We start from the raw sequence: 15,667 nt of genomic DNA, 5'->3' as shown, positions 1-15,667 counted from the left end.
TATAAAGGAAAAGTTCAATGCATAATTTATTTTATTTCAACTCATTATTTACCCATTTAAATTTATAGTTGATCCTGCTACAGAGGCTTCTGATAGATTAACAATATGTTATAAAGCATATGTACATGTTTCAGTCTGTAATTAAAATGAATTGAAAGCCGAACTAAATGTGGGGCTAAGCTCCAGGAACACCCTATCCCTAAATCTTCAAATGTGCTCATTAATAACTGTACAGATGGTCACAATGGGGAGATAGGTTTGCATGGATACAGAAATTGGGCTGCTTGGCTCTCCCTCCATGCACTGAACACAAATATTACAGAGAGGCCTATGATCGCAACCCCAGCCCCCATAATGCATGTAGACTCTGTACATTATATCCATATATAGCTCAGAGGCTAAGCCCATTGGCATAGACATGAGCAAACCTCTATACAGAAGTTACAGTCAACACATAAAGGTTGGGGACACTGCCAGGAGGTACAATCCTGATTTCCTTTATCACCACTCTGCATGCATTTTACTACCCATTTTGGCAATCTGTACAGAGCTACCGTGAATGTGAGACTGAAGTGACCAGTCAGTCCTCCGAGGTCGCAGAACCCTGTGTTAATGCCTGACCACAGGTCATTTTTTCTTTTTCTGACTTGAAATTAACTCACATCCAATCTTCATTGAGGGCCAGCAAGAGCTGATGAAGGTAGATATTGCTAACTCACTAGGATTTCATTGGGCATGTGATTCTACGGCTTCATCAATGGGCAGAAGAGCCTACACACATAACAGCTGTTATTCATGTGGAAGCTACCTGAATGCAGCCAACAGACTCACCTCATACCAAAGAAAGTAATGTAATACGTATTACCATATAAACATGGGGAACAGATAGACAACAGCATGACCATTCAGCGTAGGGTTTAAATTTACCCAACTTCACCACTGCTAGTGAATTGTTTTGTAAGAATAATTTTTAGATATGGCATAAAGAAGCAATGAAAGATTTCTAGCCAGCATGGGTCAGCCATCAGAATACTCCCTTCTATCTATATATAGAGAGATATATACACACAGAGAGAATACAGTATTGTGTGTGGCCTAGCCTGGCAAAGTTATATTGACAATACTGTAATTGGAAATACCTTCAAGTGGAGACCCTGGGCGAGTTTGTTATGTAAGAGGCGAAAGGTTAATGTTGCATGCAATAGCTTCTGTCACCAGTTTACTGTCGCTAAAATTAAACAAAATTGGAATCCAATTAATGGTCTGAATTTCAAACTGCCTCTGGTATTTCACTTGTTTTAAAATTAAACATAGCTACAGTCTTGACTATGATGCACATTTGACTTGCAGTTAAAAGTGAAGATTTTGTTCATCATTATTAACTTTACTGGCTGGAAAAATAGACATAATTTGCCATTTTTAAACAGTTTCATGTAAATAAAAAGGTTTTTAAAATGGTAAATAATTAAGATATAAACATATTTAATACTAATCTGTGGTATACAAAAAGCAGTAAAGATGACAATAAAAATTTGATTTACCAGAGAAATGTAAATAGCAATAGGTTTATATTGCTTTAAAATAATACTGGTTTATAATAATATAAAAAAGAAGTGTTTTTTTTAACCCACCAATTTCCTACTGGATGAGTTGAGAAAAGGAATAGATTATACTGAAATGGCTTCATTCTAGATGGTTTAACGAGATGGCCTTTGGCATGCTTATTAACATTATTATTCTACTATTTCAAAGGACAAGTTGTTGAATTCAATTTTTTTCTGGATCCACTCCATCCTATCCTAAAGGCTTGGGGCAAGACAGAGAAAAATGAAAGCAAAAAACCCAGACATTGTATAAACTAATATTTGTGAAGTTCAGTTGAGAGTTCAGATTCTTATGCAACCAAAATAGTTCCATCCATATCTATAAGAGGGAGGTGTCAGCAGGCTTAGGGGAGCTGGGCATAGTGTGGGCTCAGCAACAGAGCAAACCTGATGGCCCAACCACCACACCTACACCGTGCCAGCTCTCTGCTGCTTTGGCCCTCCCCTTTTGGTAACCATTTGCAATACATGGCACTTGGAAGCTTGGTGAACAACACTGCTCTGCCTAGGTCACCCCACATACCACAGGGTTTGCAGAATTACAACAAAGCCTTAGAAAAAACTCTAAAAGGGGAATCTCAAAAAAAGCCCAATGAAGACTGAGCATGCTCAGAATGCTGAATCAGTAGGGCCTGAGCACAGCAGCAATTCTCCCCAGCTGTGATTTCCAACAACTGGTTTTCAGAAGCATTGCTAACTGTGGAGGCAGAGCATAGTCATCATGGCTAGTAGTCATTCCTTATCATTCATTAATTTGGCCAATAATCTTTTAAAGCTATCCAAGTCGATGGCCATCACTTCTTACTGTAGGAGTGAGTTCCATAGTTCAGCTATGCATTGCAAAGATTGGCTTACTGGTTTTGGTTTGCGTCACCTTGATTTCTTTTAAAGTTAAAAACAAAACAAAACTTCAGTTCATTGAAAAAAGAGTGGCAATCAACAGCTATCAAGAGCATGTTAGATAGCCTCCCTTGCTTCCTGTGCTTCTAGGAAAGCCACTCTGAAGACATCATATGGTTTTCAGGAAGCTCTGGCAAACCTGCAGAAAGCTGCCCACCAGAGAGCTGATTTGTAGAATGAAAAAGAGGACACTTACAAAACCCCTCAAAAGGTAAACAGAAGACCCAATACCCTACCCACAAGGATTTTGCCATCATTTCCCCCTCCCTCCCTGATAATTGAATATATAATTTTCTTTTTTCATTCATTGATGAAGAATGACTGGAAAAAACACAGAAAAATTCTTCAGCACAGCACTACCAATTAGAAAAGAAAGTCCAAACGTTACAAAGCTAATGTTCCCAATGAGGGCTTTTGCCCACTTAAAATGACCCAAGAAGGTGGCGGAGAACAGGTAGAGAAAATTTGCGTTAAGGATGGCTGATTATTATTTCCAAAGCTGCATAAGGTAACAGCAAGGCCATGGCAATTTAGCGCAGCTAATGGCATGCAAAACATACCTACAGTTTCACGAAGAAAGACGGGCGTGTCTTCTTTAATTGCGGAGCTGCCACTATGAAATTATTAACAATAATGCTATTTGGTAGCTAAACAGTCACGGGGGATATTTACTTTTTATTTTAAAAATGGGTGCTTAGGGCTCAATTAAGTAAAAAAAAAAAAAGGCTCATGCCTCATACCCATATTCAGTAAGTCAATTAACAGAGATTTTGACATGAAAAATTGCTTCTGGACTGAATGCTTTAATCTGCTGTTTGAAAAAGAATGTGTTGGGGAGGGGGAGGGAACAGCATAAGCAGTATCTAAAATGCTTAGATCGGTAGCTTAGTTTGTGAAAATATATGACTTAGAAAAAAATGGTAAATTGGTAAAGTCCCTGAAATTTCTACTTGGTGTATATTGGTCCCATTTCAGCTAAGGTGCTTAATTTCCATTTGCTTAAGAATCTCACGCTCTTTAGAGAACATAAAAACAAAAGAAGAGCCCTGCTGGATCAAACAAAAGTCTCAAGATCCTGTTCCCACAATGGACAATCAGATGTCTTTCAGACACTAGTGCAATAGTGCCTGCTTTGTCTGCCTAGTCATTTAAAGGAGAGAGGCTGATACAGTACACCAGGAAGACTTTTTAGAAATGGTAGCCAATCTGGTGTCCTCCATATGTTGCTGGACCACAGTTTCCACCATCCTTGACTATTGACCATCCTGGCTGGGGCTGATGGGCGCAGCAGTCCAACAATATCTGGAAGCCCACAGGTTCTCCAACCCTGGTATATAGAGGAAATGGTAAGTCTGCTTAGCATGTTCTGTGACAAATACTGTAATAGCATTCAAAGGATTACCACCCTCCCTGGTTTAAGCCTAGGATTGACTTGTTAGCTATGTTTTACTTCAGGGTATATGTGGACATTGCATGAACTTACATCAAAAGGACAAACAGTTTAAGTTGAAACTTTGATCAGACTGAGCCTGATTCAACAAAACTATTTCAAGAGTTGCTTTCATGTCTAAGAACTGGGAACAACAGATTATTATTTTTTTGTATACATTGTTTAGATGTATAACTACATCACAAAATTCACAGAAGTGCAAATTTTGAAGTGTGACTAGGGGACAGTCCTCATTCCTCATTAAAATGCAAGCGAAATCAAATTTCTTCTGTCTCCCTATTCCTGTGTCAATTCCAGCACAAAAATTTCTTCTAAATACCACTTATCATTTTGGCGGCAGCTGTTGCAGCCTGGTACAGCTATGGAGAGCCAAAATCCTTTCCTGTGCAACTGGCTGACGGAGTCATCAGCCTCAGCTGGTGGCAGGGATTGTTGGCACTCTGCAGCAATTTGAATTAAATGGGCCAATCATGGCCAATAAAAGAAGGTAAGATGTAGGGCAGACATCTACCTCCAACTCATTTAACTGACTGAACTTGAAGTCAGCACCACAGTCAGCAAAATACCCACCCTGCGTGTTTTGTTCCTGTGCATGGAATTGATTGGTCACCGTATTCAGGGCCAGGGAGGAATTGCCTACAGACCAGTTGGGCCTGTCTGTGAGTTTTGCCTACTTCATAGCTACTGTCACAACTTGCTGGTGGAATTCAGCATTGGGCCAGATCCTTAGTCTAAACAAGGGGAATCAGAAGGATCCCTAACCCCCCCCTTCATGATCCAGTTATCAGGGTGCCCCGGTAAAAGGAGTACAGGGGGAAGGTCTCTGTCTGAATGCTCAGCTGGGGGCTAATAGGCTATAGAACTCCCCAAATGGCATCCTGGAGGGATTGCTGTATTTGTTGTGCATCCTGGGAGGATCCTTAACCCAGGATCAACTCTGATGAAGTAATCAACCAGCAATTAGGTTGGTTGATTCAGGATACATACGCAATGCCTATCTGTAATCGATAAAGTAGTGGTCATTTCAATCCCATGATGTTATGTCATTTTTACTGCTTCCTGCACCCTGGACTTGAGTGGCCTTGAGGTCACTGTGCCTGGGCCCGCAGCATGGTTTTCTTATTTGTATCTTTAGTTGCTAAATCACTGAGACAAGTGGTAAGGGCCATTTCATACAAATAAATTCCTGAAAACGTAGACAGGTGGACAAACTCATGTAGAATTGTTACCACTAACCACGGAGAGCTGGGAAAGGAGATTCTGAGCAAACATCAGGAAGAACTTTCTGACAGTAAGAGCTGTTCAACAGTGGAACAGATGTAGTAGGCTCTCCTTCCTTGGAGGTTTTTAAGCAGAGGTTGGGTGGCTATCTGTCATGGATGCTTTAGTTGAGATTCATGCATTGTAGGGGTTGGACTAAAAGACCCTCGGAGTCACTTTCAACTCTACAATTCTACTATTCTATATGCACACACCCAAACAGACTCATGTACATAACATGGCTTGCAAGGAAGGCATGAAAGTAACATACAAAGCATTTTCTTTGCTAAATCCATAAAAGCAACAGGAGCATAGCAAGAACGTACTTTTGCTAGCCTGCCATCCAGCAGATTTTGCTCTTATGATTTTGGCATATATTCTAAATGTTCCATTAGTAGTGAATTTAGGAAAATTACCTGAAGCTGTATACTTTTATTCTCTGGTCAGTCTTGCCCCTTTTGTCTGAACTGTGCGCTCCTGTGGAGGATAAAGCCGAGAAAACACATAATGTATTCAGCTTTGGCATAATTATACACTTTCCGAGAAAGTGTATGTTCTAAGATTATCCTCGTCATATGCATTTAAATCACAGCATTAAGCTGCTAATATTTTGCTTTTAGACTGAGCTATAGAATAGGTGCCACATCAAACCTGTCACTCTTATTTGTCCAGCTTTCAGTAAAACATAACCCACTGCAGCTTGTGCCCTAAATGTATATAATGTGTATATACAGTATACTGTTGCAAAACATTTAACTGATACTGAAAATAAGGTCTTTGAAGAAGTGTGATTCTAGAAATGCAATTCGAGCCATGTTCAGTCTTTTTAATGTACAGGTGACATTAAATTATGTATAGCTGAGGCTTACTTTTCAGCCACACAGTTGACATCACAATGTCAAGATAGAAAATAGACCATGCTATACAGGAAGGCATGCATAACCCTGGTCCCCTTCATGCATCCCATAATTATTGGGCCATTCTCCTGGACCCAGCCTTGGGCACTCTGCCAAACCCTAACTCCAGATGTAAGGAGATCTCTTTGTAAGCACAAACATTTCTGCTTTCCTGTCTTGCATGGGCTTCTGCTGGAAGGACCAATTAGTTGAATCCACCCAGTAGTTTTGAACCCATGACACACAGTTTTACCCACAGCAAAGAGTTGTTGGTAGGTAAAGTTACACTTCACTGGGCAGAGTTTTCACAATACATACCTTGCTATTTGCTACACCTCTATTTTGTTCATCTCACTTGGGTTCTAACAACTGATGGCTCTCACACAAATTCAGCTGAATTCCAACTTTTTTAAAAAAATGAATTCACTAACAGTACACCCCTGCTTGCTCAGAAGTAAATCCAATTGAGTTCAATGGGACTTACTCCCACTTATGCGTGCTCAGGATCACAGCCTAAATGACCACTACAAAGCTGCAACCTAGCGTGCTTATAACCACTTAAAGCAGTGGTTTTCAACCAGTGTGCTGTGGCACACCTGGGTGCCTTGAATGATGGTCAGGGGTGCCGCGGGCAGCACTGGCCTCTGTCCCTCTTTCCTTCCCTCCCTCATCTGATGCCCTCTCGCATCTCTGCCTCCCAAAGGCTTGCATAGCTGTTTGTTGCAGCCCTGGCCACAAGCTCCACGGATGAATGGTGCCTCTGGGGCTGGCCAGGGGGTGCTAGTTGCCAGGAGCTGAGACAGCCTTGGCGTAAGCAAGCAAGCAGGCGAGGGAGCCCAGCCAGCCAGTCCACCAGCACTTGCTGTTGGGAATGGTCAGACAAGTCCCAGGCCCCTGTGAGGCAGTGTGAGGGGGCACCTCTCTTTGGTGTGTTCCTCTCATCACCTGGCTTACTTATCTGGATTAACTAAATGGTCATTAGCACATTAGTCTGGCAGGGTTTTGTTTGAGAACATTTTTATTTATGACTGCTAACCAAAGATGCAGGAATCATAATTAGTCAAATTACATGTGCATTTTGCATTTTTTCTGCTTTTAAAAAATCCACAGTTCCCTCCTAGACTGAAAATGAGTGAAATATCTATCTAGTAACTGAAGACTATTTTTCATTAGCCCTTCAATACAATGCCTTTGCTAGAATCCCTTTATCTAGCACATTTCTTCCTTTCCAGATACAACTTTCAAATGCTTACATTTCACTGCACATCGGTTGATTGGATAATTTGAACATCAAAGGAAACCTTCATTTAATTTAAGCCCATAAAGTTGTCTTTTGCTTTATTAACTTTCGATCAATAAACAAGCAATTTGGAAATGTAATCAGGAAATGCTTCCAATTGGCTGACAATGTATCAAAGCCACTGCTTGAAGGCAAGAGCAAGCTGTAACAAGCAGTTTATTACCAGTAGCTGTTACTGACATTAGTCAAAACCAAGAAAGATAAAATGGAATAAGAAATGTAATGCTGGAAGAGCCTTGGGCGCTGTGTTCTCTTCTTCCTTTTGAAAACTGCAAGCCTGTCTTTGATATGATAACAAATATAAACTGTTTAAAAACACCAAATGCAGGAAAACTCAGGCTAGACTGTCATGGCATTAATCCATTCTAGAGTGACATACAAATAGTGCAACATCTAGCAGGATGTATGTTATGGAAATATTTTGAATTGGATTTATATATGGTGAGCAAATTGGAACTTTTGATTTTTATGAGATATTCTAATGTGCATGCTCTCATATTAAGAGAGTGTAATCCTATTTGAAGATAATGAGTTTTCAATAGGCTCTGCAGTTTGAGACTACATAAAAATCTGTTCGGCTTTAACTAACCATCATTTGGGCAGAAGATTTAGAAATATTTGGGGAGATCAAACTCAGTAAGTAGGCATGTTCATTCATATAAGCAGGGCATGTATGTTGCTGTCCATATATCACCCAGGACAGATTGCAGGGACTTTTTTTTTTCTTTCTTTTTTGCTTGTTTTGACACTTCGGTATTTATTTTGCTGCAGGCTGACCATTAATCAGGAGACAGCTTAATGGTGGTGATGGGCACTTCAGACATTACTCAAGGCACTCTCAGCCCATACAAATATATATTCCATATATACTAAAATGGCTATAAGTATGACAAGCTAAGATGCTCATCAAAGCCTTCCTCCTGGTAGCATGGTACCCCCTCCCCCATTGCTCACAAAATACCTTACTTTGATTGGTTCATTTGTTTTGAGAGATTCCATGCCATCAACGAATTCTGAAGAGGTGACATCAAGATCAGACAATCTCAAAGGCTGCTGGGAAAAGACATATTTGTGATCACCTTCCAGATTTTTTTCTGCCTGATACGTATTTTTTTTTAAAAAAATAGCACTGTGTATCTTTGTTGCAGTGGGCCTGTTTCACTCTCACAAATGAACATTTAGAGCTGCCGGATCAGGCCAGTGGCCTATTTAATCCAATATTTTGTTCTCACAGTAGCCAACCACAAGCAACCATATTCTGTGGGGTTCCCACATAATTAGTTATTAGTTTTAATTTCCTAGTTCTTCATGACTGTTATATTTTGAATAATTACTATTATTCCCTCCCGCCCCACCAACTGGTACTTTTGAATATAGAGATTTGACTAGTCATTATGACTAAAAGTCATCAACAGAACTATCTTTCACAAATCTATCTAGTCCCTTTTAAAAAGGTATCTAAAACTGAGTTAGTGGCCATTATCACATCTTGTAGTGATGAATTAGCATATGTTAAGTATGGATGGTTCTTCCCCCTACCTTGAACAGACCCAGAGGGATTATCCCCTAGAGGGACACTGCCGAGAAGAGTCAGAAATCGTATTTATTGGGGTGGGTGGGTGGAATTAGGTGCCTATTAAAAGCTATACAATGCTATACAATTATACAGTCCTTGTTTTTAAAAGCATATTTTGTCTGCACAGTCTCCAGCTCTATGTTATCCATTTTTTAGATGAGGCAGCCGAAACTTGACGTCTTTCCGCAGGGCCTGCAAGACAGCTGTTCCACCAGTCCTTTGACCCCCTCCTTCTGTAATCCTCATAGAACTCTAGCCCAATGGTTGCCATTAATTTGATTCGGAATTGATTTTAGAATGTATTTTAATAATAATATTAATAATAATAATAATAATAATAATAATAATAATAATAATAATAAATTTATTATTTGTACCCCGCCCATCTGGCTGGGTTTCCCCAGCCACTCTGGGTGGCTTCCATAGAAACCAAAAACACTAAAATATCATACATTAAAAACTTCCCTGAACAGGGCTGCCTTAAGATGTCTTCTGAATGTCAGGTAGTTGTTTATCGTTTTGACATCTGATGGGAGGGCGTTCCACAGGGCGGGCACCACTACCGAGAAGGCCCTCTGCCTGGTTCCCTGTAGCGTTGCTTCTCGCAATGAGGGAACCGCCAGAAGGACCTCGGCGCTGGACCTCAGCGTCCAGGCAGAACAATGGGGGTGGAGACGCTCCTTCAGGTATACTGGGCCGAGGCCGTTTAGGGCTTTAAAGGTCAGCACCAACACTTTGAATTGTGCTCGGAAATGTACTGGGAGCCAACGTAGGTCTTTCAAGACTGTTGTTATGTAGTCTCGGCGGCCACCCCCAGTCACCAGTCTAGCTGCCGCATTCTGGATTAGTTGTAGTTTCCGAGTCACCTTCAAAGGTAGCCCCACGTAGAGCGCATTGCAGTAGTCCAAGTGGGAGATAACTAGAGCATGCACCACTCTGGCGAGACAGTCCGCGGGCAGGTAGGGTCTCAGCCTGCGTACCAGGTGGACTTGGTAGACAGCTGCCCTGGATACAGAATTGACCTGTGCCTCCATGGACAGCTGTGAGTCCAAAATGACTCCCAGGCTGCGCACCTGGTCCTTCAGGGGCACAGTTACCCTATTCAGGACCAGGGAGTCCTCCACACCAGCCCACCCCCTGTCCCCCCAAAACAGTACTTCTGTCTTGTCAGGATTCAACTTCAATCCATTAGCCGCCATCCATCCTCCAACCGCCTCCAGGCACTCACACAGGACCTTCACTGCCTTCACTGGTTCTGATTTGAAAGAGAGGTAGAGCTGGGTATCATCTGCATATTGATGGACACCCAGTCCAAACCCCCTGATGATCTCTCCCAGCGGCTTCATATAGATGTTAAAAAGCATGGGGGAGAGGACGGAACCCTGAGGCACCCCACAAGTGAGGGCCCAAGGGTCTGAACACTCATCCCCCACCACCACTTTCTGAACACGGCCCAGGAGGAAGGAGCGAATCAATTTTAATTAATTGATTGTGATTTTATGTAAACTGTGCTATTTTTATTGTTGTTAGCCACTCTGAGCCCGGCATTGGCTGCGGAGGGTAGGATATAAATAAACTTTTATTATTATTATTATTATTATTATTATTATTATTATTATTATTATCATTATTACAAGGAAAGTGTTGGAGAAATGTGTGAGCTAACATTTGTTTTGGTGCAACATCATCTAACCACCCCACAAACATCTGAGGATGTGCTCATTCAATAGCCAACATTATTGTCATATCTTTGCAAACAAATCAATATATAGGTCATCTGGAAGCACCCAAAATCATTTCTAAATTAAACAGCACTGGTTTCATTACATGGAATTTTACCTACTTACTCCGTCTCAATTCTCATAACAGTTAATTTGTCCCCTTGCACATTTTGACAAATGTTGTCTTCTTCCCTGCTTCTGAGGCTTTGAAATTTTGGCAAGGGATTTCATCAAAAGTTGTGGGTTTTTTTAATGTCTATTATATCACCTCTCATCCACACATTTGGCAAATCTTTTGTACACTTACAAAGAATGTTGTGTGCTATAGTTGTTTTCCTTCTCTCATTCTCATAGTCTCAAGAAATCATATAATGTTATCACCACAGAGCTGTCCTCAAAAAATGTACTGCCTGAAAATATCTCCTGGCAATATCACCCCCTGGATTGCTGCAATAATGCACGTCTGTGCTCTAGGCACAACCTAAAAGAATGTTATACCCTTTGAGGACAAGGCACACAGCTTGACAGCCATCGTCAACCAACAGTGTCTTGGTCAACATTCTCAGCCAGCAGCATCTCCACCAGTTAAAACATCAACCTGACAAACTTGCATTTTCATTTCAATTTTCTTGTATGCTTTCTTGGTGAATGCATATTGTGCATCTTAATGAAGCCTCCTCTCCCCATGTCCCAGTGGTCTTTAAAAGAGTTCAGTCTCAATCATCAGCATAATGAAGGAGAGAAATAAGCATCATATAAACTCACCAGGGTCATTGCCGTAGACCTTACACACCCTGCAGAATCTTTTCTGCTGGAAACAGATCACTAAAGGGAGACCCAGTCCCAATGGGTGAAGTGCTTTTGCAGTTTATTAAAGGATTTGAATATACATAAACTAAAATCTACTGCCAGGTTGAATTTTCCATGATGGACATCCACATACCAGTGCCAAGATGAGGTACAATATTTGGCACTTGATCTAATGTCACTCAAGGATATCTATCACATCTTGTAAATCAGCAGTTTATGGCTTTTAAAAATGTATTTAGTAAGTTCCTTATTTACCTGTTCATTCATCAAGTCCAGCATCCTGGCTCTGGCAGCAGCCAGTTGTTGTGCATTTATTATTATTATTATTATTATTATTATTATTATTATTATTATTGATTTCTTACACCACCCTTCACCAGGTTGGGTTACAACAATGCTCCATGCTTTCTTGAGATGTGTGTCTGAATTCTGAATTTTCTGAATTCAGGGAATAAGCCCTTCTAGAATATGAATGATTGGGGTGGTTTTTGCCCAACTGTGCCAGGCAAACCATTTCTCACTGTCTAGGGATGGGCGATACCTGGTTTTCAACACAGCAATATATCACCAGCTAAACATTACCAATATATCACAATGTCTGAAATAAGGATGGAACTATGTAGAGGCATTGGCTGGCTTCACGGTTTTTCCCTCATTGTGATTTTTGTGTGTACGCACGCGCGCACACACATCATGAGTCATAATATATTACCAGTTCAAAAATTATGAAACCAATATCGATATGGACTTGAAACTGGTTTCGATGTATATCAATATATTGCCCAGCCCTATCACTGTCACCGTTTTTGCCGCAAGGAAAACTCTGTGGCAAAGAATTTAGCAATTTCTAAAGATGGATTAGATAGGAGTAGAAAATGATATCAGTAACTGCCAAACTCTGCCTCCCTCTGCCATCATTTTGTGTCTGGCTCAGCCTCTGCCAGTGCCGGATTTACGTATAAGCTAAACAAGCTATAGCTTAGGGCCCCACTCTCTTGGGGGTCCCAAAAAAAATTGGAGGAAAAAAATCTGGATGTACATTTCCAAAATATAAGATAAAAAACAAATAAAATAAAACCTACATACAGCAACAGTGTTTTGTGTTGTGTAGGCTGCTATGATGTAAGTAATGGGCCCTGCCTGCTAGCCTGCTCCCTAAAATATCACTGGTTTGCTCATTTCTTTATATAGGGTGCCTACATTGACAAAGGGACGCAGGTGGCGCTGTGGGTTAAAGCCTCAGCGCCTAGGACTTGCCGATCGAAAGGTCGGCGGTTCGAATCCCTGGGGCGGGGTGCACTCCCGCTGCTCAGTCCCAGCGCCTGCCAACCTAGCAGTTCGAAAGCACCTCCGGGTGCAAGTAGATAAATAGGGACCGCTTACCAGCGGGAAGGTAAACGGCGTTTCCGTGTGCGGCTCTGGCTCGCCAGAGCAGCGATGTCACGCTGGCCACGTGACCCGGAAGTGTCTCCGGACAGCGCTGGCCCCTGGCCTCTTAAGTGAGATGGGCGCACAACCCCAGAGTCTGTCAAGACTGGCCCGTACGGGCAGGGGTACCTTTACCTTTACCTTTTACATTGACAAAGGACAACTGCACATATAAAGGCCCCATTACCTTCAGTAGCTTAGGGCCTCATCAAACCTAAATCTGGCCCTGGCCTCTGCACCACCATTTTGTGTCTGGTGGGCTTCAGTCATTTTCAGCTGTCTCAAGTGGGGCCTGGGGATAGATGGTTTGAGAATCCCTGGTCTAGCTTGCATGGGTTAATCTAGCAGGGTGGAGCTAACAGGTAGAGGATTCTCTCTGGGGTCAGAGGGTTGGATGAAATTGCCTTATGGGTCTTTCCACACCTATAATTATCTAATTCTTTTCATTTTGTGTTTCTTTTAAGGTGTGATCCTCCTATTAATTCTGCTTCGGCAAGTCCATTGACTTTCAACAAAACTTATGCATGAATAACTAGGTGAAGAATTGCAGCATTTGACTCTGGAATTCAGCGAAAAAGACCGTAGGTGTATTTTAGTCTATAACTCTAATAAACACACATGGAGCTTTTTTCCACTATACCTAATAAAAAGCCAGGAACTCTGTGATTGCCAAGAATACATTTTAATGCTATTTATATATCTGCCATGCAGGTTTAAATCTATTTACCAGATAGTCTTATTAATAATGGCTTTCAGTCATATCTTTTCACCATTGACATTCATACCTGTAGTAGATCTAAGTAATCTCATCACTACCAGCAATGGAAACAAAATAAACATTCAATAAGTTATGAAAGGGTAGGGTAAACCACAAATATGAGTGTGATTTACATGGGCATGCTTCAATTTGCCACTCTGAGTCATGTCTAAATCTTTATCGGAAATGGTATAAAGTAAACCTAACCACAGCCACCTGGAATTTCATGCAGCCATCCTATTTGGAATGGAAACTTCAGCATTATAATTGCTCATTTGCTTTTCAAAGAATGGTAATCCAAATTTTGGTTTGGAGGGCAAACGTTCCCTTACCTGTATATCCCAGCCTCACCAAGAAGGGCAATAACCCATGACTTTACTTCCTTCTCCTTGCACTTAAGGGGATTGGAGAGAAAATCCAGTTCACATGGAAAGATACTGAGAAGTCCCCAAGTGCAGACATATTCCTTTCTCTGGCAGGGAAAATTAACGAAAAACAAGAATGAAGCAGTATGATCTGCAAAACAAACCCTACTGCTTTTCACCTGTCATAGAAGTAGAGAGCATTACTATAACATGTGGCAAGTGGGTGACTAATGGAAAGGCGTGTGCATTTGCCATTTAGTTGCTTGCCCAGGGAAACTGCAACATAGCACAAGAAAGTGGCCATTTCTAGGATTGCCAAGCTCAGGGAAGTAGCTATCAAGCAAAGCTTACACATACTCACACTAGAGGCAGTGTGTATGTGTCAAGTACTTGAATGACTGCACTGGAGTACCAAATGCAGAACACAGCCCCATAGTGACATAAGTGTCCATTGTCATTGTTGTGCCTATGTCTGCAATCCTATACACATTTAGCTGAGAATAAGCCTGCTTGGACTCAATATATCAGGGCCAGCTGAGGGCTGTGTTCCCTTGTAAGCAACCTGCCAGGAGCCAGGGGTGGAGCCAGAAGCTGAAGCAATTAGATTTGTATGGTAGACTCCATTCTGGCCAGACAAAAGGCAGAGCTTGTTCACACCCACACCAATCTCTCCATCCAGACAACCCAGCTAATGATACCATAGCCTCACATGCTGACCCCAGGCGCACTGCTTGAAGGCTGGATCTACCACCTCCTCAGCAGCCCACGGCCATGCAGCCTCGTGGTGAATAAGAGGCACTACTGGTCTCTTCCCACCCTTGTTTCCAATGTATGTCTTCACTCACCCCTTCTTCCCTGGCCAGCAGAAATACCATTTTGTGGTGCGCCTCAGATGCCAAAAGGAATTGAGCCGGCCCTGCTATTTGAGGTTGAGTCTCTTTCAAATCAGCAATTATTTGGTTTCTGTGAATGGGGCTTCTTCCGTTAGTGCAGGTTGCCTGGGGGGTTTTTTTAAGAGTCCTGGCAAAGTTGCTGGAACCCTTCCTTTGTTGAGGAGACCAGATGATGGCTCTCAATAGCAGCTCTTAGCAACAGCTAAGGAAATGGGCAGAGGCTTTGCCGAAAAAGGAGAGTCATTGTGGAGAAGGGGGCCTGGCTTTCTTCCCCCGCCTCCTCCCTGCTTTGGCTGGGGATGATACAATCAAACCACATGTGTGAAGAAAGGGCAGGTTGGAGAGCTGGGATGTCTCTGGAAGCATCTTAGGGTGCTGTCTGCCCCATTCCCAGATCTGATGTGGGAGCTGTGACACTGGCCAGACTGTTTAATGCTTTACCTGTACCTATTCTCAGTCTGTACATTTGGAAATAAGCAGAAATATTATGAAATGCCAATACACCAGAGGAAACCTAAGGCTTCACCCAGGAAGCTTCTCATTGCGTGGAGATTTGGGGTGTCCATAACAGTATGGAATTGAAAACAAAATTTAATATATATTATTTATTTGTATTTTTTTGCTCCACTGTAATCCTGGGCAGAGTGCATGTCCCACAAAGACATGGATTCATAATAGGAGGACAGGTCAAAAAAATTCTATACAAT

General features: G+C 41.7%; 1 long non-coding RNA gene across 1 annotated transcript in view; it reads left to right on the top strand.

The window, feature by feature from the left end:
* The window catches only part of LOC307226042, a 117,106-nt gene that overhangs the window by 71,350 nt on the left and 30,089 nt on the right, over positions 1 to 15,667 (top strand). The window contains exon 2 of the long non-coding RNA XR_013843285.1: positions 13,410 to 13,526. This is a non-coding gene — a long non-coding RNA (uncharacterized lncRNA). The remainder of the gene's footprint in view (positions 1 to 13,409; positions 13,527 to 15,667) is intronic.

This window comes from Podarcis cretensis (genome assembly GCF_951804945.1).
Source record: "Podarcis cretensis genome assembly, chromosome: 10".
Classification (NCBI taxonomy): domain Eukaryota; kingdom Metazoa; phylum Chordata; class Lepidosauria; order Squamata; family Lacertidae; genus Podarcis; species Podarcis cretensis.
Note: the sequence above shows the minus strand (reverse complement) of the source record. Positions and strands in the feature narration are given on the sequence as shown.